At 34.0% G+C, this 27,830-nt stretch overlaps 1 long non-coding RNA gene across 3 annotated transcripts; it reads left to right on the top strand.

Moving 5' to 3' along the window:
- Positions 1 to 53: 53 nt before the first annotated feature.
- LOC112650531 (uncharacterized) lies at positions 54 to 27,583 on the top strand. Of its 3 annotated transcripts, XR_007401037.1 has the most exons (5): positions 54 to 172; positions 5,010 to 5,124; positions 12,217 to 12,272; positions 14,326 to 14,427; positions 27,464 to 27,583. It is a non-coding gene; the product is annotated as an uncharacterized LOC112650531 (long non-coding RNA). The 3 variants fall into 3 exon arrangements; XR_007401036.1 differs by lacking the exon at positions 27,464 to 27,583 and having other exon boundaries at positions 14,326 to 14,783; XR_003130259.3 differs by lacking the exons at positions 54 to 172; positions 27,464 to 27,583 and adding an exon at positions 4,401 to 4,533 and having other exon boundaries at positions 14,326 to 14,783.
- The last annotated feature ends 247 nt before the right edge of the window (positions 27,584 to 27,830 follow it).

Genomic DNA, 27,830 nt, shown 5'->3' with positions numbered 1-27,830 from the left:
TTACTTTCTCATTTCTCCTTTTCCTCCTTGATTTTTTTTCTTCCTCTCCTTTTCAGAACATAAGAAAACCTCCCAGAGATTATAGACATTGAGCACAATGCAAATGGCCTAAAATGAAACTGACATATCAAATGTTTATTGGGGGAGAGTGCTCACCACAAAAGGAGTGTGTGTAAGTCTTATTTATTTATTTATTTATTGCTTTATTTTGGAAAAGAAAAAAAAATGACACTTATTCCTGGATAGTGCACTATTACTGTGGCATCTTGATCTGGTCCAGATTGATTCTTTTAACTTCTACACTCCATATGATATATTTTACATTAGCAGTTTTAAGTCACCACACCATCTGTTTTAACTAACATCCATTAGACAGATATACAGTTGAAGGAAAATGTGCACAATCAACTTATCCTGTATCATATTCAACTATTAATATTAATGAATATTATATTAATGTTTACTTTCCTTTTGTTTTAGTTTTTAAATATTTTATCTTTATTACTCTCATCTTGGTTCAAATTTCATTAAGTTCAAATTAATCTGACAGTGTTCTCAGTGTAAAAAGTTTCACTCCAAAATTTACACATTGTATATGGTATTCAAAATTATTTTTAGATAATAACTATTCAGTACTAGAAAAATTTAAAAGCATATTTTTAATCTTTCTGACAAATAGTTTTACCTAGTGTCTCAAGTATATTTTTTCTATATTTCATTTTATTTTATTTTTTTTATTTTATTTTTTTTTTATATTTCATTTTATTATTTTTTATTTTTACCATTGGTAAGCTGTTATGTCAAAAATCAGAGCTTAATGAAAAATAAACACCACCAATGTAGTCTTGCCAGAAAGGTTGATGTTATAATTTCTTAGAATTGATGTGAGCTACTGTTATTCAAGTCAACATGATTTCTTCTTTTTTTCTTTCCTTTCACTATTCACATAGTTCTTATATATATAGTCCATATGCAAAGTAGAGATCTCAAGTTCAGATAAAATAAGTTAAAAGGGAAAGTTATGAACTTTTGGTGGGCTTAATTAAATTACATTAAATAATATCTAGTTTCAATAGGTATTGCTTTCAAATTTTGTATTCTTTCAATGACATAATGTAAATCCTATATTGAGCATATACTATATTTCTATGTAATATTAAAATTACAAAAGACACAGTCTCAGCTTTTATAGTCGTTAGAATCTAAAAATACATCATTCTTAGGGCAGATTTCAAGCATATCATTGTCTTTTTCAAATATTTAAACAATTTTATAATAATTTCCCTTGCTTAAAGGACTTGCTGATATTTTTTCCACATTGGTCATCACCATTTGTCACATCAGGGAAAAACAATTTCATAGATTAAAGCAAGGATTGGTAAACTATAGCCTTCTGGTCAAACCAGCCACTTATTTTTGTTCAGTGTTATTGAAATTTGGTTGACTTATTGTGAAAGTTTAAGGCATGCAAAGTGAGAATTTGTATATATTCCAAGATGATTACCACATATGGTTAGTTTACACTTCCATCATCTCATATAATTTTTATAAATTAGTGATGAGAACATTTAAGATTCATATTCTTAACAACCATTAAGTATATAATATAGAATTTTTAACTGTTGTCACCATGCTGTACATGAGAACCCCAGAACTTATTAATCTTATAATTGGAAGTTTGTCACTTTGACAACATCTTCCCATTACCCCAACTTCATCCCCTTGCCACCAGCACCTGGCAAGTATCATTTTAGTTTCTGTTTCTATGGGTTTGTCTTTTTTATATTCCACATATAATTGATGTTATGTAAACATTTATTTCACTTATTATAATGCTGTCATAGTCCATCCATATCATCATATATGGCAGGATTTCTGTTGTTTTTATGGCTGGATAATATTCCATAATATATATTACTACCTTATATTATTTATCATTATTATATATTATATTATTTGCCATTATTATTATACCAATTATATTCCATGTATATGTCTATATATGAATAATGAAAATTTGATTACATTTATATATATATTATATATTAGATATAGATATATAGATGGATTTACTGGCAGACACTTGGGTTGTTTACATGGTTTAGCTGCTGTGACTAAAATTGCAATGAATTCGAGAGTGCAGATATCTCATTGAGATAGCAATATTGATTGTGATCTTACAGGAAAAATTTAAAGCTTTCACCAAAGTATGTGACTTGATCTATATAGTTTTTATTCTTTTGAGATATGCTCATTCTATAAGCAATTTATTGAGTATGGATAGCAAAAGGATGTTGAATATTGCCAAAAGCTTTAGCTTTTCCTGCCTGTATTGAAGTGACTTTATATTTTTATCCTTCCTTCTATTAACGTGGTTAATTGACATAGTTATTGACATGCATATATTGAAATATCATAGCGTGTCAGGGATAAATCTCACTTGATCATGGTGTATGATCCTTTTCATGTTCTTTTGAATTTGGTTGGCTAGTATTTTATTGGGGATATTTCTGTCTATATTCATTGAGAATATTGGCCTGTAACTCTGTGTGTGTCTGTGTGTCCTCGTCTGATTTTAGTATCAGAGAATGCTGGCCTTTTAAAATAAATTGGGAGTGTTCGTTCCTCTTCAATTTTTTGAAGAAGTTTCACAAGAATTGGTTTTACTTTTTTAAAAAAATATTTGAATAATTCAGGGAAACTATCTGGTCTGGGCTTTTCTTTGTTGCAAATTTTTTGATTAATGATTCAATGTCCTTACTTGTTATTGTTTTGTTCAAATTTTCTATTTTGTCATGATTCAGTCTTGCTAGTTGTATATTTCTAGGAATTTATCCATTTATTTAAGGTTATCCAATTTGTTGGTACATAATTTTTCATAACAAACTCTTATGGCCCTTTACATTCTTATTGTATCAGATGTAAGTGTCCTTTTCATTTTTTAAAGATTTATTTATTTATTTATTTATTTATTTATTTATTTATTTACTTATTTACTTATGGGGAGAGGAGAGACAGAGAGAGAGAGAAAGAAAAAGAGAGAAGTGGCAGAGGGAGAAAATCTCAAGCAGACTCTCCACTGAGCACAGAGATGGTCACAGGACTTGATCCCAGGACACTGAACCAAAATCAGAGTCAGACACTTAACCAACTGAGCCACTGAGGTGCCCCAGTGTCCTTTCTGATTTTATTTATTAAGTCCTCCTTTCTTTGTATAGCTAAGGTTTGTCAATTTTGTTTGTCTTTTGAAAAAGCCCAGATCTTAATTTCTTTAATCTATCTTGTCCTTGTTATATTTACGTGAGCTTTGATCTTTATTATTTCCTTCTTTCTGCAAACTTTTTAGATTTAGTTTGTCTTCTTTTTTCTAGTTATAAATTTAGTTTGCTTGTCTGAGATCTTTCTTTTTCATTTTATAGGAACTTAGTGCTAACAATTTTCTTAGAACTGCATTTGATGCATCCCATAAGCTTTAGTATGTTTGTCTCTTTTCACTTATTTCAAGATGTTTTTGAATTCTCTTTTGGTTCTTCTTTGATCCATTGGTTGTTTAGGAGTGTGCTGTTTAATTTCCATGTATTTGTGAATTTTGCAGTTTTCCTCCTATTATTGATTTCTAGTTTCATACCTTTTAAATGGAAAATATACTTTGTGTGATGTCAGTCTTTTTACATATGTTGACTTGTTTCATGACCTAACATATAATCTATTTTCAAAAATGTTCCATGTATGGTTGAGAAAATGTATATTCTTGGCCTGTAATGTTTCTGCCGATTAAGGAGCAGATGGGCGGGCCTACCAGAGGGGGAGCAAGGTCGCTGTTGTGATTTTAGGTTTTGTGTTTTGCTTTGTTTTGTTTTGTTTTGAATTTGGAGGTTTCTGGATTGATGGGGGTAGGGAGATGTTTTTTAAGCTGCTTCTTCAACTGTTTCAAGCTGCAAATGTTTAAGAGAATAACATCCCCCCATCCCCGCATAAACTGTTGTCATTAAATCAGACTGGGATGCTACTCCCAAAGCCATTGGATATTCCTTTTCCAAGAGCAAAAGGTCTAGGCTACAGGGAGGGGGAGATTGGCTCCTGTGAGCCAGCTCTGGTTGGGGCTTGCGCCCTGGGATTGGGAAAAAGGGATGGGGCAGACTTTGTAAGTATATGCTAGGTATCCGATAGTCCTACAGAATTTAATGAAGAAACCTTATACAGCTTTTAATTTTTATATAAACTAACTCAGACCCAAGCTACAAGGTTGGAATTTTTGGTTGTTGTTGTTGTTGTTGTTGTTTTTAAGTATCCGCCTGTTTAATTGCATCTAAATCCCCCCGTGTTTGTATTTTGGGTTGGTTTACACTAACCCAATATGTGGTTGCACATATTCAATTTTCAGTTTTTCCCTTTTACAGTCTTATTCCACTGCTATTGATGATGTTTTGGAGTATAGGTAAAGTCCAGAGCTGATGACATGCTAAGGAGGACCTACAAGATACTGGAAGCCTTGCCATTGTCAAGTTAAAGATTGCTTTTCCCTCTAGCAAGGTATTAACATTAAAACAACTAGAAGCTTCCTGAAGAATATCACAAATATCTCACCCTGGTTGGGGGTTGTTTGTGGGATATCAGTTGTGCTTTGTCCTCAGCTAGCTCTGCTCCCACATCACTATGATCATATCACTTTCCATTGTCAGCCACCATTTTTAGTAAATAATGTTTCACTGGGACTCAGCCAGTTCACTCATTTGGATATTGTCTATGGTTTTGTGTGTGTGTGTGTGCGTGTGTGTGTGCACATGCACACATACTGCAGCAGCATAATTCAGTGCTTTCTATAGTCTGTATACCCTGAAGGCCTCAAATATTTAAGGAAAAGCTTACTGACCCCTAGAATAAAAGCATGTCAAAATCATAGAATTTTGCTAGTAAGCTTGTGTTAGATAAAAATGCCATATGGTTTAAGAGAGAGAACATCAGGCTCTCTTTAATGTTGTTAAAAATACTTTCCATTTGTTTTACAGAAAAAAATTATTTGTGAAGATCACCAAAGGAATAAATTTTTTCATCCAAAAATAATCCCACATCAGCCATCTTACTGGAACCTGGCAATTACAAACAGGAAATATTCACTCAATAGTATGTATATGTATTTTCAAACATATGCCATAGATCTGAGCTGTAGTAACAAGTGTATTGTTGGTCACTATAAGTGAATTTTAAAGTATTAGTAAACAACCAATCCATGGCATGTACAGCACCTATGACATAAAAGCTCTAAAATGAGCAATATTGTATATCAGTGTAATGTTTATATAAACTTAAGAACTATGAAGGATGCCTATCCGGAATTTTGGTAACACAAAAACCAAGGATAAGATTGATTTGAAAGAAGTTATAAGTTCTCACAGCCAATCAATTCATTAGAGAGTTTCTATTAATGAGGTATATTTTAAAAACTGGTTTTTTTTTCCTGCTTACAATGTCCGTCCTCATCTTGACATTTATGATAAAGCTTATTTATCACCACTTGTGAATTCTGGCATAATTGCTACAGTAAGAGGTCCCTAATCTCTCTCTTTATGGTGAAATCAGAGACTTATATTTTCATTATTGCATTCCTCATACTTTGTTGATATTCTTTGTTGTATATTTGAATTTTAGTAATATATAATATGCTTAAGAGTGTAAGCCATGACTTATTTTATGTCACTAGCAAATGCTAGAATGTTTTTTGTTAAATGTTTATTCAAAACTATGTGAATACATAACAGATGAGGACTTTTTTCAGATTGTTTATATCTCCTTTCAAAGTTATTGTTTAATTATATTATCAATAGTCTTAATTATCATTTTAATCTACATTATAATTGTACTCACTGAGGAATTCACTTATTCATTGCAAATTGTTATGTGCCCTTGATTTCTCCTTCCTCTTATATAACATGATTATGTGACAAAGAATTTATCTGAAACAGTGACTCAATTCCTTTGTAAAATCTCTGAGCTATCAAAGCTAACTAAAATACACAAGAGAATCTTGGAAGAACTTTAATTCTGGAATTTTCAATATATTGAGGAAACCTGGGATGGCTCCTCATTTCTAGAATTACATAATGACAGAGGGATCAATTCTCCAAGAAAACAATAATCCTTAACATGTGTGTATTTAACAACCAGCATCTAAATATGTGCAACAAAAAGTGATAAACTATAAAGAGACAAATCCACCATTAGAATTGGAAACTTTTACACCTTTCTATCAATAACTGACAGATCCAGCAGCAGAAAATCAGTAAGGATATAGTGAAACTGAACAGAATTATCCACAATTTGGATCTTATTGACATTTATAAAATACTTTATCCAACAACAGTAGAATATACCTTCTTCTTAAGCTCACATGGAACATTCACCGACATGGAACACTTTCTGACCTATAAAACATACCTTAATGTATTTAAAAGAATAGATGTCATGCAAAGGATACTCTTTGACCACAATGGAATTAAACTAGAATTCAGTAACAGAAAGATAGTTTGAAAGTAAAAAAAAATACTTGCAGACTAAACAACACATTTCTAAACCCTATGTGGATAAATGAAGAATTATCAAGAGAAATTTTAAAATATTTAGAACTAAATGAAAATGATAATACAACCTATCAAAATTGGTGGAGAGAGCAAAAACAATGTTCTGAAGGAAACATAATATAGAATGTATATTGAAAATTTGGAGAACAGATCTAAACTTAATAATTTAAAATTTCATTTAGGAATTTGTAGCACCTGTATTTTGTTTGTTTTAAGTTCATACCAATGTATATGTTTGAGACAAAAAATATTTGGTACACAGGAAATCTTTTCTTTATGTTCAAAGTGTATACAAACTGTGTGTGCCTAGATGTGCTTTCAACTATACTTAATTTATTGCTTTAGAAAGAACTTTAAAATTTTGTTTTATTTTATTTTAAAGATTATTTATATATTTATTCATGAGAGACACCAAGAAAAAGGCAGAGACACAGGCAGAGAGAGAAGCAGGCTCCATCAAAGAGCCTGATGTGGGGCTTGATCCCAGGACTCCAGGATCACGCCCTGGGAGAGGCAGGCATGGACTAAACCACTGAGCCTCCCAGGGATCCCCAGAACTTTAAAATTTTAAATCTAAAATTGTATAAGGTAGCACTTAACTTACTCCCTATTTCTTTGTAGATGAAGATATTAGTCTAGAGATTTGAAATGATTTAAGCAAGTTCTGTCAAGAAAATTATTTAGACATCTTTACTTCATGAAATATCTATTATATTTCATCTCAGATTCAGTTAACTGACTACCATAAAATATAGAATGAATTCAGAAAGATGTTTTTTTTAATCTCATAATTGAATTAGAAATGGTACTGAATTTTATCCTTACAATTGTTACAAATTCAAAAACTAACTAAAAGTTAGGAAAAGTGTACATTCCATTTAAGCCCACCTGATTTAGCTTGAAGAAAGGGAAATATGACCTTCACTGGTTGATTTCTTATTAATTTCTCAATCAAAATTGGAAGATTAGCAATATTAATATTAAATATTAGTATTAAACATATTATGTGTTTAGTAGGTCAATTCTTTTTCTTAGGACATTACAATCTAAAACAGAACAAAACAGTAATGGAAGGAAAATGTGAGCGATGTTGAAAAATAGCAAGATATCAGATGTATTCATAAATTAACATTTAAATTGTGCTTACTATGCTTTATACATAGTCCAAAATTCTTTATTTTTTAAAACAATCTTCAAAATAAGACTTTGGAATTATACTGTTATCCACATAAGTAATATCCTCATAATTAATTATCTACAGGTAATATGACTGAATAAAGGCATTAAATAGTCTAAGATCTTTTAGGTGGTACAGTAGAACAAATTTAACAGGATGACTCCACAATACACGATCTGAGGTAAGATCATGAGGTGGAAAGATGACTAAATCAGAAGACCTGGGTTAAAATTCCAATCTACTGCTTAATCTTGGCCTTGAACAATTAATTGCCCTCTCTGAAAATCAACTACTAGCTATAAAATGAGCCTCTGTTTGCCGCTCAAGATTGTTAAAAAGCATACATAAAACCTTGTATATGTGGCACCTGTTAAATGTCTCTCTCTCTCTTTTTTTTTTTTTTAATTTTATTTGTTAATTCAGGAGAGACACATAGAGAGAGAGAGGCAGAGAGCCCGACGTGGGACTTGATCCTGGGTTTCCAGGATCACACCCTGAGCTGAAGCCTGCGCTAAACCCCTGAGCCACCAGGGCTGCCCATGTCTGACTCTTTTTCAACTTAGGTTGAGCCCCATGCCAGAGTCTGTGCTCAGGGAGTCTGCTAGAGATTCTCTCCCTCTTCTTCTCTCCCTAACCCCGAGAATAAATAAATAAATCTTATTTAAAAAGAAATATTTATAAAATCATGTATAAAAATCACTATATAAAGCGTTTTCCAAACAAATAGAAATGCTATGATGCACTTGATTTAAGGAGTTGATTGAGGGGATCCCTGGGTGGCTCAGTGGTTTGGCCCCTGCCTTTGGCGTGATCCTGGAGCCCCGGGATCGGTCCCGCTTCAGGCTCCCGGCATGGAGCCTGCTTCTCCCTCTGCTTCTCCCTCTGCCTATGTCTCTGCCTCTCTCTCTCTCTCTCTCTCTGTGTGTGTCTATCATAAATAAATAAATCTTAAAAAAAAAAAAAAAGAGTTGATTGAGGAAGGGCCCTTATGGGAAAAACAAAAATAGAAATGGACTTTCCTAAAGATTTAGAGAATTCATCCAAAGACAAGACTACATGTTTCACCCTTTAAAACAAAGTCACTGCTCCAGGGAAGGTAAGCATTGCAGATTAGGCTATTATAGAGCATGCCTACTCAAATCTGCAATCATTTGCATACCAACTTCATAATTTTTGCTGCGTATGCATAGTGCCTATATTCTTATTTTCATATTACTTTTTGAAAGTAACATTAAATAAACATTTTAACTTAACCACTTCCTGATAACATTGTAAAAGCTTATTTAATGTTAGTTAAAATTTCAACCATGAACTAACATAACAGAGGAATAAACACATGGTTTCATTTTAATATTTTCTTCTTTGAAAGTACACTATTCATATAATTAGTGCACATTTTAAAAGTTACAAAAGTGTATATAATGATAACAAATTTATCTTTCTCTATTGTTTTCCAGCCACTTATCTCCTCCTCCCTAAGTGGAGCACTGTCAAAGTTTCTGTGTATCCTTACAGACATACTCTAGGTTTGGAGACTTTTAATTTTAAAAGACTCAAACAAATAAGCTTTCTAAAATACGTTCTATGTTCCTGCCATCAGTGGGTGTAAATACGTGTTTTGGTACTTTCTCACCAAAATTTGATAGTACCAAATCTTTTAAAAATTGTGTCTATCTTCTAGGTAAATATGGATATCAGATATTTTGATATTATTTTAGATGGTAATATTTTGATGTTATCTTTTAAATTAGTTTATGGGTAACATTTTTACTACCAATACCTGAACGTATTGATTACCTTTTCTATGGCTTCTAAGCCAATTAATAAGACCAAATCTCAACAATGCTTATGTTACTTTGGTGAAAAAGAGTTGCAGGACATCACTAATATGAACCAATAAGGAAATGGGAGAACATTTTTGATAGCGGATCTTGAGGGTGTTGGGCCAGAGAGAACACAATAAATCTGGATAAGGGACTTTAAGGAATTTTTCCCCTTTTATTTGAAATCAAATAGATTATTTGTTTATGTTTTCATGTTGCTTTTTCTGATGTAAATTTTTCAAGTACCTTGTATTTCCTTTTGATATGTAGATTTAGGTCTCTATTATTTCCAGAAAAGTTATGTCAGATTATCATTAAGTTGCTTAGTTTAGTTTAATTTTGCTTTGCATTATATTAGTTTTTTTCTTCAGGAAATAAAATAGCATGAATGCTTTTCCCCTATTTCCTTGCCTTTTATTTCCACCATGTTCTCTCTGTTTTTACTTCTTTCCCTAATTTTAATTCTCCAGATTGTTTTAATGCTTTGTGTCAATGCTTCTTACTAAATATAATTTGAATCTACTGCCTTTCCAGAGCTTTTAGTTTATTTTTTATATTTTTCATTTTATTCTTCTATTTTTTTTCTTGATTTCAATTGGATTCATATTTTCCCATTGTCGAATATTAAACATTTATTTTCATTAGTATTGAATGATACAGAATTTTTTTATATCTCAGAATACTTGGTTAGATATATTTAATTTAGAGTATTATTTTACAGTTTTCTTTTGCTTAATTGTTATATTATGTGGAGGCCGAGAAAAATTAAGGCAATCCCACCTAAAGTTTAGCATTAGCACAAGTACAGCCATCTTAGGCCCCTGTGAATAAGAGCTGAACTTTATGGGAAAAACTGCAGCATGTCCTCAATGTCCTCGGCAGAGAATCCCATATCAGAAAGACAACAGAGCCCACGCCCTGGTAGAAAGTCCCATATTAGAGTGAGAACAGAGCTCAATGCCCTTGAAAGCCCCACATCAGAATGTAAACAGAACTTGGAGAAATTCTTCCACCCCTTCTGAAAATCCCCTAGACCAGCCTATAAAAAACCCAGCTGTAACCCACTTCGAGGTCCAAGTCCCTGCTCCGCTGTGCCCGGTATACTTGGACCCAACCTTGAGCTTGTAAATAAACGCTCATGTGTTTGCATCGGTGTCGGCTCCTTGGTGGTTTCTTGGATTCGCAATCTTGGGCACAACAATATTGTGGAGGGAAGGTTGATTCAATGTGCTCTGGATGTTTTTATTGTTATTTTTTAATGAATCTATAAGTTTGCCTTTTCCAGATGATATATTTGTTATGATCACAATATTTCTAGCTTTTGATGACCTCTCTGTCAGTATAGTAGAATTAAGATACTTTTCTGTATATATATATTTAGGATAGTTCATATTTCTTAAGATTTTGGTTCTCTTTTGTCTTGGAGGATATGATTTTTTATTTAATACATAAACTATTATTTAATTCTCCACTTTCAATTAACCTTATTTACTTAATTAAAATAGTTTCCATTTTACAATTTCCCTAATTTTATACCAGAAACAAAGAGAGAGAATACTATATATTGAAGGTTTGTGCCCCTCTAAAATTCACAAGTTCATATCTAATCTTCAGTGCATGGTATTAGGAAGTGCATCCTTTGTACGCTATTAGGTTATAAGGGTGGAGCCCTCATGAATGGAATTAACTCCCTTGTAAAGGAGACCCCAGAGAGTAACTCTGTCCCTTTTCACCATGTGAGGACAAAGCAAAAAGTTGGCCATCTGTGAAGCAGGTAACAAGCAGGCTTTCACAAGACACCAAATCTGACAATGTCTTGTTTTGAACTTCCCAGCCTCCAGAACTGTGAGAAATAATTTTTTGCTATTTAGAAGTCACCCAGTATGGTAGTTTTGAAAATAAAAGCCCAAAATGACTTCAATAGAGAGTTAGTTGTCTCTGCAAAGTAGGAAAAGAGATCATTAACTAGGGAGTGCATTTTTTCGTAAATTTATCTACCAAAATCCTTCTGGCTCCATTGTTATCTTTATTTCTGCATCAATTAGGACATACTTATGTCACCATTTACTGATTACTTAATGGGGTGGGGGGGTTCTGCAGTACAAATTGGATAATTTCTTGCTATCAAAAGCTATTTGAGGATTTAAGTTTTTAAGATCTACTTTCTAGGTTTTGCATTTTTAGTTTTTTTTTCTTTTCCTATAGTGTCCTCTCCCATTCTTTTTTCCTTTATCTTTTCATGCCTTCAGAAATACTTAAATATAGTATTAAAATATCCATGTATTTGGAGCATAGTGTTTTTTATGTTTATTGAGGTATAATTGACAAAACTTGAATTTAAGATGTACAACTTGATGTTTTGATATATATGTACATTGTATAGTGATCACCAAAATCAAGCTAATTATCATATCTATAATCTCAGATATTTAATATTTTCTTTCAATTTTTAAAGATACATTCTCTTTTTTTTTTTTTTTAAAGATACATTCTCTTAGCAAATTTCATGTGTACCATATAATATTGTTAATTATAGTCATCATGCTGTACATTAGCTCTCCAGAACTTATTTATCTGGCATAGCTGAAACTTTGTACCTTCTGACCAACATCTCCCTCTGCTCTTTCTATACCCCCAGGTGTGCCTGGAAATCACCATTCTATTATCTGCTTGAATTTGTTTCAGATTCCACATGTAAGTGAGATCAGAATTAATCCAGAGCACATCAAGGAATTATTTAGACACATATCTCTAGTCTAACTATGTTACATATATGACAATACTAAAAATGGAGAAAATTAAGCCTCAGTTACTCACTTGTGCAATTAGGTTAATAATATCTATTACTCAGTATTGCACTGGAGTTAAAATTAGATAATATGTACATGAGTGGTGGTTATACACCAGTTCCCTAGCTAACAGGATTTTTTCTCTTGATATATTTAATTCTATTTTGATTGGAGTTTGAAGTTTATCCCTTAGCCTTGATGTCTACAGAGGGTGAATAAAAACTTTGGACTTCCAAAGGTAAAGGACAGATAAATGGTGGGTTATTAACAGATGGTGCTTCAGTGAGAGGTAGATACTCAAAATTAATTTGGTGCTGGCTTTCTCTGTAGTACATAAAACTCACCACAGATGTCCCTTCTTCCTGTTCCCATATCAGAAATTTGGCTCCCTCCATACCATGCTCTCTGGGTGCATTTACCTTTCTTGCTTTCCCCTGTCCTAGTCTAAAATAGTTTAAAAAAAAAACTACTGCTAAGGAAAATGGATTCATTTATTTTTCCTGACAAGTATTTAGCTATTTCTTTGAGTCTTTCTGTATGGTTTTATTTAACTAAGGGGTACTTTAACAATAATAGATCACATAGAAAAGAAATGCATAAAAACAAAAGGCCTAATAATTGTGATATAAAAAAACTGTATTTACAAAATTACTCAATAGAATGTCTGACATAGAGTGTGTACTCTAGAAATTTCCATTTTTTGCCCCATATTCTTATTTTAAAAATGATTATAATTAAAATGATAATTATTTTGTTAATATGTATTGAAGAATGTTTTTTTTTTTTTGTATTGAAGAATTTCTAATGCATCATCTCCCTTAATACTCAAAGCCACCCTTTTCATGGATATTTTAATTTTCCCCATTTTTCTGAATCTTATGAAGGTTTAAATTCTCCAACATTACCCTCTTGCACTGTTGGTGGTAATGTGAACTGGTACAGCCACTCTGGAAAACTGTGTGGAGGTTCCTCAAAGAATTAAAAATAGATCTGCTCTATGACCCAGCAGTTGCACTGCTGGGGATTTACCCCAAAGATACAAATGCAGTGAAATGCCGGGGCACCTGTACCCCAATGTTTATAGCAGCAATGTCCACAAACTGTGGAAGGTGCCTCGGTGTCCATCGAAAGATGAATGGATAAAGAAGATGTGGTCTATGTATACAATGGAATATTACTCAGCCATTAAAAACAACAAATATCCACCATTTGCTTCGACATGGATGGAACTAGAGGGTATTATGCTGAGTGAAATAAGTCAATCGGAAAAGGACAAATAGTATATGGTCTCATTCATTTGGGGAATATAAAAATTAGTGAAAGGGAATAAAGGGAAAGGAGAGAAAATGAGTGAAAATATCAGTGAGGGTGACAAAACATGAGAGACCCCTAACTCTGGGAAACAAACAAGGGTCAGTGGAAAGGGAGGTGGGTGGGGGGTTGGGGTGACTGGGTGATGGACACTGAGGGGGGCACTTGCAGGATGAGTACTGGGTGTTATGCTATATGTTGGGAAATCAAACTCCAATAAAAAAAATTAAAAAAAAATAAATAAATAAAAATAAATTAAAAAAATTCTCCAACATTACATACATTTTCCCTATCTGGCAGGTTGTAATCCAACTTATTTTAAAATCCATGTGTTTTATCACCACACCAGAATGCCCCATTCTGGAGCCCTTTTCTTTTTTCAACTCATATTAACATGATTCATTCCCATATTGAGGGAATGAATGATTCATTCATACTGAGCCAATGAGATTAAATATCTATCCATATCATAGGGTGAGTAGGAAACCTCTTATGTAATGTAGTTGGTGAACAGTAGATAAATAAATGAGAACACAAAAAGTTTTTTTTCAAATATTTACTATTGTCACATTTATTTTTGTAAATACTATGTTAAAATGAATGTATGATATTATGAAAGAGAGGCTGACACTAATTTTTTAACATAGGTTCCCCCTCCTCCTTTTACCTTGGAAAAACAGACGGATGACTGGACCCTGGACAGAAAACTTCTGATTATGGAGAAGAGCTGAGGAAATGTCAAGAAAAAGGTAACTAAGCATCATCATGATGTTCCTGCTGAGAGTCTTTGCCAGGAAATTGCTTTTGGGGATCATATAACAGAGTAGATGAGAAGCCCTGGAGTGTGGAGAGCATCTCTGAAGATAGACTTCATCATTTTGCCTAAGGTTAATTCCACTCTGAGAGTAAATCCACAGTTAAGACAACTATTTTTATGGCTTCATGTTTTTAACCACTGCAATTTAACGAAATAGCACTGGTTTGTGCCTATACCCAAATGTTTTACCACTGTAGAATAATTTGTATAGTAAAAATAAATGCAATTTTGAAATTCCATGAATTTTTGGTGGCAGGCTAGAAACTTAAATGGCATTATTTTTCCACAAGAAAGCTAAAATAAATAAATAAATAAATCTAATCTCCAGTGAAAGTCTTTGTTTTGTTACTTTGTTCCATAACTCCCCCAAACAAAACAAAAACACCAAAAAACCCCCTAAACTGAAGCTATTCCTAAGCATCTAATAAGATGGGATAATGGGTTTATCTACTTTATTTCATATGAGCCAGATGGCAAAGCTTCAAATTAAAAATAGGATTTTTGTGCAAGTGTGTGCATGTGTGTGCGCAAGTGTATGCATGCACATAGCCATGCACCTGTGTGTGTTACTAGAGAGTGGGAATAAAAGAAAGCTATGAATATGATGAATTGTATTTGATAGTTCTGTAATAACCATGTGTTATTTTACTTATTATCTGCTAACATTTACATATAAATTCAGTGAATACAAATAAATAGACATCAGAGAGGCCAGAAAACCCAAGATGTAAGAGAAAATGAAATTGGTGGAAAGGCAGGTATGTAGTGCAGAATTGGGCACTGATAAGCCATTTGGCACAAACCTGAATAAGGAGAGTCAGAGATTGTAGTCCAAAATAAGCCCAGACCTTGGTGTACAGACAGCTGTGCCTAATTAAGAATAGTATCCATTTCCTTTAATAAAATAATTCAAACTTGATAACAATAAGACTTTTTTGTGTGTTTATCAAATGTCAGACACTTTTGCTAATATGGCCCCTCCTGTAATATTCCCATTTAGTTTACAAAGTTGTGTAGTATAGTTTTGCTTTGACTTCATCAGTTTTACCAGATGATACTCTGAGAATACTGCCAACCATCTAGCTTCAACGACCGTGCTCTTTATATACAATATAAATCTGACACAGTTTTGGATGAGAGCAATTAAATCCTCTATTACAGTAGCACAATTAATCTATGTTAAAATGAGACCAGGAGATCTTCCGTGTTTCTTATCTCCTCAATCTCTTCTACCATTTTATTGTTAGAAATCCCCACTGAGCTGCTGCGAATTTGGTTTTACAAGACAAGAGTCTTGTCTCTCTAAAGCAAAATCCTCCTCATACTTTGTGAGAACTGAGGGTGTCATTTAGTCATTTACACTGTACTATGAATGAGTTTTATATGAATGTAAGTGGAGAGAAAAAATATAGTATTCAGTCTCGAGACTTCTACAAGAAAGAAAGTTCGTGATAGGACAGAGAGGGAAATTATTGTTTTGAATGATGCTCTAGGCTAAGAATTGTCTTAGGTGCTGAATTCTCCAAACAACCTTGTGAAATACTTATGGCAAGTTCACAGATTAGGAGTTATGAAGAGTACATCAAAGTGCCCAAGAAATATAGCAAAGAGGGCAGGATACCAAAGATATATTTTACTTGCTTCAAACACTTGTATGGAAGCAGGACCACTACCTGCCAGAGAAACTGTGCTTTGTCAACCAAGTGCCTGTTGATTATCTGTAGTGAGAGAGAATGGGTTACATTTTGCCCTGCTATTTATGCTTTCTTTGCTAGTGTTCCTAAATAAAATAGGACTTTGCAGTAAGGTTTCTGAGTTGCCAGAGGGACACTGGGCTTCCCTACAATGCAGAGTTGGGCTTCTATTTCTTCAAGACCATCCAGATTTAAACAAGGTAGAATTAGAATGGAGGCCCAAAGTACTGGAATTGTTTATAAAACTTTCACCAGGCATTCCTTTGGCAACTTCTTGACTTACTTGAATTTTTTTTCTGCTTGGAAATTCAAAGCAATTTTACCAGTAGACTATTCTTTCTAGTATTACTTTCTCACAATTCTGTTTGATTTCATATAAGTTAAAAACAAACATACCATATATTAAGATATGAATGACTGATGTTAATGATATAATAATTTCTTACCCAATTAATATATTCTGTTAAAAATACGTATTTTTAAGACATCATATCTTTATGAGTGTCCCTGCCAGTTCATTCTACACACAATACTAACTCAAATTGGATCCTAAATGCTAGCATTCAGTTTAGTCCTAAGTGTAGCTGAAAGTATGGCCTAAAACTGCATCATCCTATAAGACTGTCTTTGGGTCCTTGGTTCTACCTCCTTTTATTTATTTAGCTTGGTTATCTTTCTTGGCTTAATTCAAGAATTACTCCCTTCTGTAAGTGTAATTACAAGCTTGACATTGGAGAAAGGAATGTTTGTGCTGGGTCACAATTATTATTTTAACTTGTTTCAGTTGAACTTTATTGCTTACCTGAAAGCTAATCTCTATAAAGAGATTTAGAAGATTTTAGGGATAAAACACAGTAAGTTTATAAATCATGAGGGAAAATATATTTTAAAGAGGACAGTTATATAGGGGCATCAGGATGGCTCAGTCAGTGGAGCCACTGACTATTAATATCAACTTGGGTCATCATCTCCAGGTCCTGAGATCAAGGCTCAAGTAGGGTTTGCTCTCAGTGTGGAGTCTGCTTGAGATTCTCTCCCTCTCCCTCCCCTTTTATCCCTCCCTGTTTGCACACATGTGCAACATGGACACACACACTCTCTGTCTGTCTCACTCAAATAAATAAATCTTCAAATTTCTGCATGTTTCTATAAATAAAAAAGAACAGTTATTAAAAGAATGAAAATATTTTTCATGTATCTTATAGTTAATTTTAAGTCCTTCCATATTAATAAACATCATTACATTTTCTTTAATTCTTTATGAAGAAATATGTACATATTGGCTTTCTATTTATCATATTAAGATTTTTAGAATTCTTTAATACAATGACAATAATGCATGCAATGTTACAATTTTTCTTTTTAAATTTTATTATTATTTTTATTTAAATTCAATTTGCCAACATATAGTATAGCACCAAGTTCTCATCCCATCAAGTGTCTTCCTCAGTGCCCATGACCCCGTTACCCCATCCCCCACCCACCTCCCCTTCCTCAACACACACACACATATATACTACATCTTCTTTATCCACTCATATGTCAGAGAACATCATGGCTCCTTCCACACTTTGGCTATTGTGGACATTTCTGCTATGAACATTGGGGTGCAGGTGTCCCGTTGTTTCATTACATCTGTATCTTTGGGGTAAATCTCCAGTAGTGCAATTGCTGGGTCATAGGGTAGCTCTATTTTTAACTTCTTGAGGAAACTCCACACTGTTTTCCAGAGTAGCTGTTACAATATCTCTTATTCTATTAATATCATGAGCCCTCCTAATACTGACAATTGGCTTCTCTGCAGGCAAGAAATATTGCCAATTGAGTCAGAAGAATATCCAAAAGGGTATTTTTTTTCAGCTCCAAAAAAATGAGTGTAAAACAGATAAGTACTCAAAATATAGCTGTCCCATGCAGAAAGTGTTAGGATTTATCAAGGGACAACATGCAATTAAATTTTGTTGCCTGTGATATTGAAAAAGAATACCAATGCTGGATTTCAGCTGTATTACAAAGCCATGATCATGAAGACTGCATGGTATGGCATGAAAACAGACACATAGATCAACGGAACAGACTAGAGAACCCAGAAAGGGACTCTCAATATTATGATCAAGTAATATTTGACAAAACAGGAAAGAATATCCCCTGGAAAAAGGACAGTCTCTTCAATATATGGTGTTGGGAAAATTAGACAACCACATGTAGAAGAATGAAACTAGACCATTTTATTACACCAGGCACAAAGATACATTCAAAATGGTTGAAATATCTAAATGTGAGGTAAGAATCCATCAAAATCCTAGAGGAGAACTCTAGCACATTTTTTAACTTGGCCACGGTAACTTCTTGCAAGATACATTAATGAAGGCAAGGGGGAAAAAAAAGAACTATTGGGACTTAATCAAGATAAAAAGCTTCTGCACAGCAAAGGAAACAGTCAACAAAACTAAAAGACAACCTACAGAATGGGAGAAGATATTTTCAAATGACATATAAGATAAAGGGCTAGTATCCAGGATCCTTATTCAACTCAACACCCAAGAAACAAAAACTCCAGTCATGAAATGGGTAGAAGACATGAACAGAAATTTCACCAAAGAAGACCTACACATGGCCAACAAGCACATGAAAAAATGCTCCACATCACTTGGCATCAGGGAAATAGAAATCAAAACCACAATCAGATACCACCTCACACCAATAAGAATTGTTAAAAATAACAAGAAACAACAAATGTTGGAGAGGATATGGAGAAAGGGAAATCCTCTTGTAATGTTGGTGGGAATGCAAACTGGTGCAGGCACTCTGGAAAACAGTGTGGAGGTTCCTCAAGAAGTTAAAAATAGAGCTACCCTACGACCCAGTAATTGCACTACTGGGGGTTTACCCCAAATATACTGATGTAGTGAAACGGCAGGATATCTGCACCCCAGTGTTCACAGCAGCAATGTCCATCGTGGCCAAACTGTGGAAGGAGCCCCAATGTCCTTCAACAGATGAATGGAGAAAGAAGAAGTGGTGTATATGTATACACAATGGAATATTACTCATCTTTCAAAAAGGACGAATACCCACCATTTGCTTCGATGTGAATGGAACTGGAGGGTATTATGCTGAGTTAAATAAGTCAATCCAAGAAGGACAATCATCATATGGTTTCACTCATACATGGAATATAAGAAATAGTGAAAGGGATTATAAGGGAATCTTATAAGGGGAGCTGAGTGGGAAAAATTAGAGACAGAGACAAACCATGAGAGACTCCTAACTCTTGGAGACAAAAAAAAAAGGGTTGTGGAAGGGGAGTTGGGTAGGGGATGGGGTAACTGGGTGACAGACATTGAGGAAGACACTTGATGGGATGAGCACTGGGTGTTATGCTATATCTTGGCAAATTGAATTTCAATAAAATAAATTTAAAAAAAGATAATGAGTTAGGTATCAGTTTGAAAAATAAATTTTGTTTCCTGTGTAGGGATCAAATATGAGAAAAGATAATAAAATCGTTCTATAACCTAGCCTACTATCACAGCTGAAACGTCACATATCAACTAAAACAGGATTGTACCTTTAAGCACATATATATATATATATATATATATATATATATATATATATATTTTTTTTTTTTTTTTTTAAACTGGAGATTGTTTACCTGTCACCAAAATTTGACACTCAAATCATTATACAAAATTTCTCTTAAGATCAAAATATCAACTACCTTTTTCCACTCAGAATATTTAGTTCATATTATCTCCTTAATTTCCCTTGAAGAGGGCAGCCTGGGTGGCTCAGTGGTTTACCACCTGCCTTCAGTCCAGGGTGTGATCCTGGAAACCCAGGATCGAGTCCCACATTGGGCTCCCTGCACAGAGCCTGCTTCTCCCTCTGACTGTGTCTCTGCCTCTCTCTCTCTCCCTGTGTCTCTCATGAATAAATAAAATAAAAAATAATAATTTCCCGTGAAGAGAACTTAATTAGATTATGCAGCAACAACAACTAATTTTGGAAACAATGAAGTTCACATTATATAATTATCTGTATATCATTAACAAAGGAGAGACCTTCTGCCTAAAATTGTATAACAAAAACAATACAGAGGTATAAATAAAATATGACTGCTTTCTTGGTACCAATTTTTTTATTATATAAGTTTGGACAAACTTAGCCCATCTATTGACTTATTTCTCTATGTGTTCATTATTTTTTGTTGTTGTTGTTCTCGTTCTTTATCTACAAGGTTATTTATTTTCAATCATTAAGGTTTATCACTGATGTAATCTGAGGTATCTTGAAATGTTTCTTTTGTTACAGATACTAATGCATTTCTCTATTAGCTAATTTTTACAACAAAACAGCAGATTGAAAATATTGTTTAGTAATATTACCTCATTTTTCAGATAAGCTCATCTGAATGTTAGAGGAGTGGGGAAAAAAAGAGAGGGGTGGGTGAGGTGATAGCTAGTATATGAAATTGTATATGACATGCAACTAACCATTTACCTGGTAGTGAGCAACCTTTGGTAACTTAATATTCATAGTCATAGAAGTTGTAAATCATTGAAATACTGTGATACAAACATCTTGAGTTAGTTTACTGGGCTGCCATAGCAAGATACCACAGAATGGATGGCTTAAACAACAGCTGTGTATTTTTCTTACATTTCTGGAGGTCAGAAGTACATGATCATGGTGCCATCAGAGTTGTTTCATTCTACTTAGATTAAGGTGAGACCTTGCTCTTTGGCTTTAAGATGGCCACTTTTTTTTAAACTATGCCCTCACAAGGTCTTTCCTCTGTTCAGAAGTAGAGGTAGAGAGCATGCTCTGATGTTTTTTCCTTTTGTAAGGATATCAATCCTATCAAATTAGGGCTTCACTCTTGTGACCTCATTTAATTACCTTGCGAAAGGCCTCATCTTCAACTACTGTCAGTTGAGGGTTAGGTCTTCATCACATACATTTTATTTTATTTTATTTTATTTTTTTAAGATTTTATTTATTTATTAGAGACAGGGGATGGGAGGCGGGTGGGGGGGAGAGGCAGAGACACAGGCAGAGGGAGAAGCAGGCTCCATGCAGGGAGCCTGACGTGGGACTTGATCCCCGGTCTCCAGGATCATGCCCTGGGCTGAAGGCAGCGCTAAACTGCTGAGCCACCCGGGCTGCCCCATCATATACATTTTAAAGGAATTCAGTTCAGTCCATAACACATCCCCAACCCAATTATGTTAGATTGTAGCCAATTTGTCTGTGCTCACAGCCATGTGCTGACATGCATGAGCATCACTTCTTGTTGAAGAGAAGATAGGGACCATTTCTAATTGTGCAAAACACCTTGAGAAGAGGAACTATTTATCGCCTGAACATTCATAGTACTAAATGAAGTACTAAGTCTACAGTGACACTTATAAAATGTCTGTTTAATAAATAACTTCTATGAACTAATTTTATGCTCCATATTGATCCACACTGGTCTATATCAGTCTAAATATTTATTAATTAATTTATGTTGGTGTGCTAATTGCAGTAAAGTCTCAATGTTTTCATAGCTTCATTTAACAAAGCAACTTTTTATTTCCATTTCTCTCAGTAATTATACTCAGATATTTGCAGACACTTTGGATATTTCTCTTCCTCAAGTCTCTACAAAATATGTATTACCCGTAGAAAAGGCTATACAGGTTATTTTGGCTTTTGGCAACATGAGGCCAAAATCTTGTTAATTATAGGCTAAAAGTGTTCATGGCAAAATTTATTCTTTGAAAAGTTTCCCAAATGTCCCTTATGCTGCTAGAAGCATAAACCCATACACACACACACACACACACACACACACACAGAATTGGCTTTCCAGAACTTTTTGTTGTTTTATTGTTGTTATGTGTATTAGACTTGAACTTAAAAGCAATGACTTGGCACATGTATTTTATATATTTATATGGCTTTCATTTCATGTTGCAAAGTACATTGAAATATGGTCAGGATAGCACTGCTATTTACATTGCCATAGCATTCAAGTACAGAATATTGGGTGAAAGAGAAAACTAAACATATCAAAAATGATCTTGCCATCTTCTTAAAGCTAAAACTGTCCTTTCCACATTGTGTATTCTTAGCACTGTTATTGAAGATCAGTTGACCCCATACATTTATTTCTGGCTATCCCATTCCTGTTCTTTTATATTTAATATTCCCTGTATTTATCTCTGATTATTATAGTGTCATTCAATTTGAAAAAGATTAGTACAGAAAACATTTTGTTCTTTCTAATAACTTTTCTTTTGTTCTTCATATTTAAATCATTTTATGATTTCTTGAGGAAAAATAAGCATAAAGATTCATAATTGGAATTCTTGGCAAGACTTCTCTCAAGAGCACAGCTTGATCCCTATTAATAATATCCCCTCTAAAGAAAAATTGCAGATAATTCTTTGAGGTGCTAATTTCAATTCTTTTGGTTATATAGTCAGAAGTGGCACTGCTAGATCATATGGTGACTCTATTTTTAATTTTCTTTTTTTTTTTTTTTTTTTTTTGAGAGAGAGAGAGAGAGAGAGAGAGACTGAGCAAGCAGGGCAGGGCAGAGAGGGAATCTTAATCAGGCTCCATGCCCAGGGTGAGCCTTATGTGAGACTCAAACTCATGACCCTGAAATCATGATATGAATCAACATCAAGAGTCAGATGCTTAACCAACTACACTACCCAGCCACCCCACTATTTTTAATTTTCTGAAGAACTTCCACACTGTTTTCTTTTTTTTTTAAAATTTTTATTTATTTATGATAGTCACAGAGAGAGAGAGAGAGAGGCAGAGACACAGGCAGAGGGAGAAGCAGGCTCCATGCACCGGGAGCCCGACGTGGGATTCGATCCCGGGTCTCCAGGATCGCGCCCTGGGCCAAAGGCAGGCGCCAAACCGCTGCGCCACCCAGGGATCCCCCACACTGTTTTCTATAATAGCTGTGCCAGTTTACATTCCCACCAATGGTATATAAGGATTCTCATTTCTTACCAACTCTTGTCGCTTCTTAATTGTGAGTTAATATCTCATTGCGGTCTTGATTCATATTTCCCTAGTGATTAAAGATATTGAACATCTTTTTAAATACTTATTGGCAATCTATATGTATTCTTGGAAGAAATCTACTCTTGGAAGAGTCTATTCAAGTCTCTTACCCATTTTAAAAATCAGATTGGGGTTATTTCTTTGTTTAATTTGTTTCATTTTTAGCTATTGACTTGTAGAAGTCATTTATATATTTGGATATTGCCCCTTATATATATGGCTTACCAATATTTTCTCCTAATTCATAGGTTTTTCATTTCTTTTTGTTTGTTTGTTTGTTTGTTTTTTTCATTTATTTTCTTTGCTATGCACAAGCTTTTTTGTTTGAAGTAGTCCCCCTTGTCTATATTTGTTTTTGTTGCTTGTGCTTTTGGTGTCATATCCAAGAAATTATTGCCAAGACCAATGACAAGAAACTTTTCCCCATGTTTCCTCCTAGGAGTTTTATAGTTTCAGGTCTATGTTCAAGTCTATTTTGAGTTGATTTTTATGAATTGTGTGAGATAAGGGTCCAATTCAGTTCTCTTGTGTATGGATATACAGTTTTCCCTGTACCATTTGCTGACAAAACTGTGCTTTCTCCATTGTGCATTCTTGGCACTGTTATTGAAGATCAGTTGACCCTATACATTTATTTCTAGCTATTGCATTCCTGTTCTATTCTATTCCCTGTATTTATTTTAACATCACCCAGTGGGATGGTGGCAGAGAGCCACACCACTTTGTCAGCAATAGAAACTAGAGGGCCAGCCCTGATGCCCTGTACTACTAACTAGAGATTAGAATGGAGGGGGTTGAGACCCAGTGAGGCAGACTCTCCCTCAATGAGTCAGAAATAATCTACACCAAGTATTCCAATAGTCTACATGCCTGTTTTTATGTTAGTACTATATTGTTTCAATTTCCATAGCTTTGTAATATATTTTTAAATCAGTAAGTATAATGCCTTCTGCTTTATTTTTCTTTCTGAAGATTGTTTTGACTAGTTGAGTCTTGTGGTTTATATAAATTTTAGAATTGTTTTTCCTAATTCTATGAAAAATACCATTGGAATTTTGATAGGGACTGCCTTGAATCTGTTGCTTGGTTTGGACAGTATGGACATTTTAATAATATTGTCTTCCAATCCATAAATGTGGATGGTTTTCCATTTAATTGTGTCATCTTTATTTATAAATGTTTTGTAGTTTTTAGTGTACAAGTGTTTTACCTTTTTGTTCAAGCTTATTCCAAAGCATTTTATTATTTTTGATATTATTGTAAAAGAGATTGTGTTCTTAACTTGCTTTTCTGATAGATCATTATTGGTATATAAAGATGCAACTAATGAAATTGGGATCTTAAAAAGATATTGGCATTCCCATGTTTATTGTACCATTATTCATAATAGCCATTGTATGGAATCAATCTAAATGTCCATCAGTAGATGAATGGATAAAGAAACTATGATGTATACCTACAAAGAAATATAATTTTAGCCTTTTAAAAATAAAGAAATATTACCATATGCAATAACATAGATGAAACTGGGTAACATTATGCTAACTGAAGTAAGCCAGTCACAGTACAACTAACACACAATTCCACTTACATGTGGTATCTAAAATTGTTAAACTCATAGAAGCAGAGAGTAGAATGGAAGTTTTTAGAGGAGAGGGAGTATAATTGTCTTTCAATGATTATGAAGTTTAGCTATGCAACATGAATAACTTTTAGAGATCTGCTGTAAAATATTATACCTATCAGTAACGATATTGTATTGTACAATTAAAAATATAAGAGAGTAGATCTCACTTTAAATATTCTGACAATAAAAAAAAATATTCTGACAAGAGTATAACAAAATAGAGCAAGAATCAGGAGGAAACTTGGAGAGATGATAGATATGATATATTTTATCACCTTGATTGTAATGAATGTTTCATATATATGTGTGTGTGTATGTCAAAGCTCATCAAAAATACTTTAAATATTTGCAGCTTCTTGTGTGTCTGTTATAAGTCCATTAAAAATAACATATAGGAAAATTGCTACTCAGTTCTAAATAATGGAATTTATATGCACATTTTTGGAATACAACATTGTTATGTAGAAAGCTTCTTGTTTGTTTCTTTTGTATGTTGAAACTTTACTAAAATCATTCATTCGTTCAAACAGATTTAGGTTTTCTATATCTGCAGAGACAAGTTTATTTATTCCTTTCTTTTTAAAATATTTTATTGAGGTATAATTAGCATGTAACATTTTAAAAATATTTATTTATTTTAGAGAGAGGACACAAGTGGGAGGGGCAGAAGGAGAGAGAGAGAGAGAATCCCAAGCAGATTCCATGTCCAGCATGGAGCTTGAGGCAGGGCTCAATCCCAGAATCCTGAGATTTGATCTGAGTCAAAACCAAGAGTCAGGGGATCCCTGGGTGGCTCAGGGGTTTAGCGCCTGCCTTCGGCCTAGGGCATGATCCTGGAATCCCAGGATCGAGTCCCACATCGGTCTCCCTGCATGGGGCCTGCTTCTCCCTCTGCCTGTGTCTCTGTCTCTCACTCTCTCTCTGTCTCTCGTGAATGAATAAATAAAATCTAAAAAAAAAAAAAAAGTCAGATACTTACGTGATTGCACCACTCAGGTGACTGATCTATAACATTTTATTAGTTCCAGATGTCTGATGTAATGGTTTGATATTTTTGGTTAACATTTTAACTAGCCTTTCTTTTTTTTTCTGATTTGGAGGTCTTCTTAAAAATTTTATTTTATTTAAATTCAATTAATTAACATAGAGCATTATTAGTTTCAAAGGTAGAGTTCAGTGATTAATCAGTTGCGTATAACACCCACTGCTCACGACATCAAGTGCCCTCCTTAATACTCATCACTAGGTTACCCCATCCACAATGCACTTCTCCTCCAGCAATGCTCATTTTTTTCCCCATAGTTAAGAGTCTCTTATGGTTTGTCTCTCTCTCTGATTTCATCTTATTTTATTTTTCCCTCCCTTCCCCTACACTCCTGTTTCTCAAATTCCACATATGAGCGAAATAGTATGTCTTTCTTTGATTAACTTATTTAGCTTAATGCCTCTAGTTCCATCCATGTCATTGAATGTCATGATCCTCTGTTTTGCTTCTTAAATTCCATATATGAGTGAAATCATATGATTTTGGGATCTTAAAAAGATATTGGCACTCCCACGTCAGTCTCTGACTGACTTATTTTGCTTAGTATAATACCCTCTAGTTGAATCCATATCATTGCAAAAGACAAGACTTCATTTTTGACAGCTGAGTAATATTCCATTATATATATTCCATATATATTATGTTTATATATATTATATATATAAATACACACACAATGTATTTATCCTTTCATCTGTCAATGGAAATCTGGGCTCTTTCCATAGTTTAGCTATTGTGGACATCTCTGTTATGAACACTGGAGTGCAGGTGCCTCTTCAGATCATTACATTTGTATCTTTAGGGTAGATACCTAGTATTACAATTGCTGGGTCATAGGGTATCTCTATTTTAACTTTTTGAGGAACCTCCACACTGTTTTCTAGCTTGCATTCCCACCAGCAGTGTAAGAAGGTTCCCCTTTCTCTGCATCCTCCAACATTTATTGTTTCCTGACTTGTTAATTTTAGCCATTCTGACTGGTGTAAAATGGTTTTGATCTGTTTTTCCCTGGTGCTAAGTGATGTGGAACATTTTTTCATGTGTCTGTTGCCCATCTATAGGTCTTCTTTGGAGAAATGTCTGTTCATGTTTTCCGACCATTTCTTGACTGTTTTTTTGTTTTGTTTTGTGTTTTGAGTGTTGAATTTGAAAAGTTCTTTATGGATCTTAGATATTTTTGTTTTTAATTTTTATTTATTTATGATAGTCACAGAGGGAGAGAGAGAGGCACAGACACAGGCAGAGGGAGAAGCAGGCTCCATGCACCGGGAGCCCGACGTGGGATTCGATCCCGGGTCTCCAGGATCGCGCCCTGGGCCAAAGGCAGGCACTAAACCGCTGCGCCACCCAGGGATCCCTAGATCTTAGATATTAGCCCTTTATCTGATATGTCATTTGCAAGTATCTTCTCCCATTCCATAGATTGTCTTTTGATTTTTTTTTTTACTGTTTTCTTTTGTGTGCAAAAGCTTTTCATCTTGATGAAGTCCCAGTAGTTCATTTTTCCTTTTGTTTCCCTTCCTTTCAGAAATGTGTCTGTCAAGAAGTTACTATGGCCAAGGTCAAGGAGGTTGCTGCCTATGAGTGAGTTCTGATGGATTCCTGTTTCACATTTAATTTTTTAATCCATTTTCAGTTTATTTTTGTGTATGGTGTAAGAAAATCATCCAGTTTCATTCTTCTACATGTGGCTGTCCAATTTTCTCAACACCCTTTATTGAAGAGATTGTCTTTTTTCTATTGGATATTCTTTCCTGCTTTGTCAAAGATTAGTTGACAATAGAGTTAAGTGTCCATTTCTGGGTTGTCTCTTCTGTTTCATCGATCTATGTGTCTGTTTTTGTGCCAGTACCACACTACCATACTGTCTTGATGATTATAGCTTTGTAATATAC

This window comes from Canis lupus, chromosome 11 (assembly GCF_003254725.2).
Source record: "Canis lupus dingo isolate Sandy chromosome 11, ASM325472v2, whole genome shotgun sequence".
NCBI lineage: Eukaryota > Metazoa > Chordata > Mammalia > Carnivora > Canidae > Canis > Canis lupus.
This window is presented reverse-complemented; position numbering and strand designations above follow the sequence as displayed.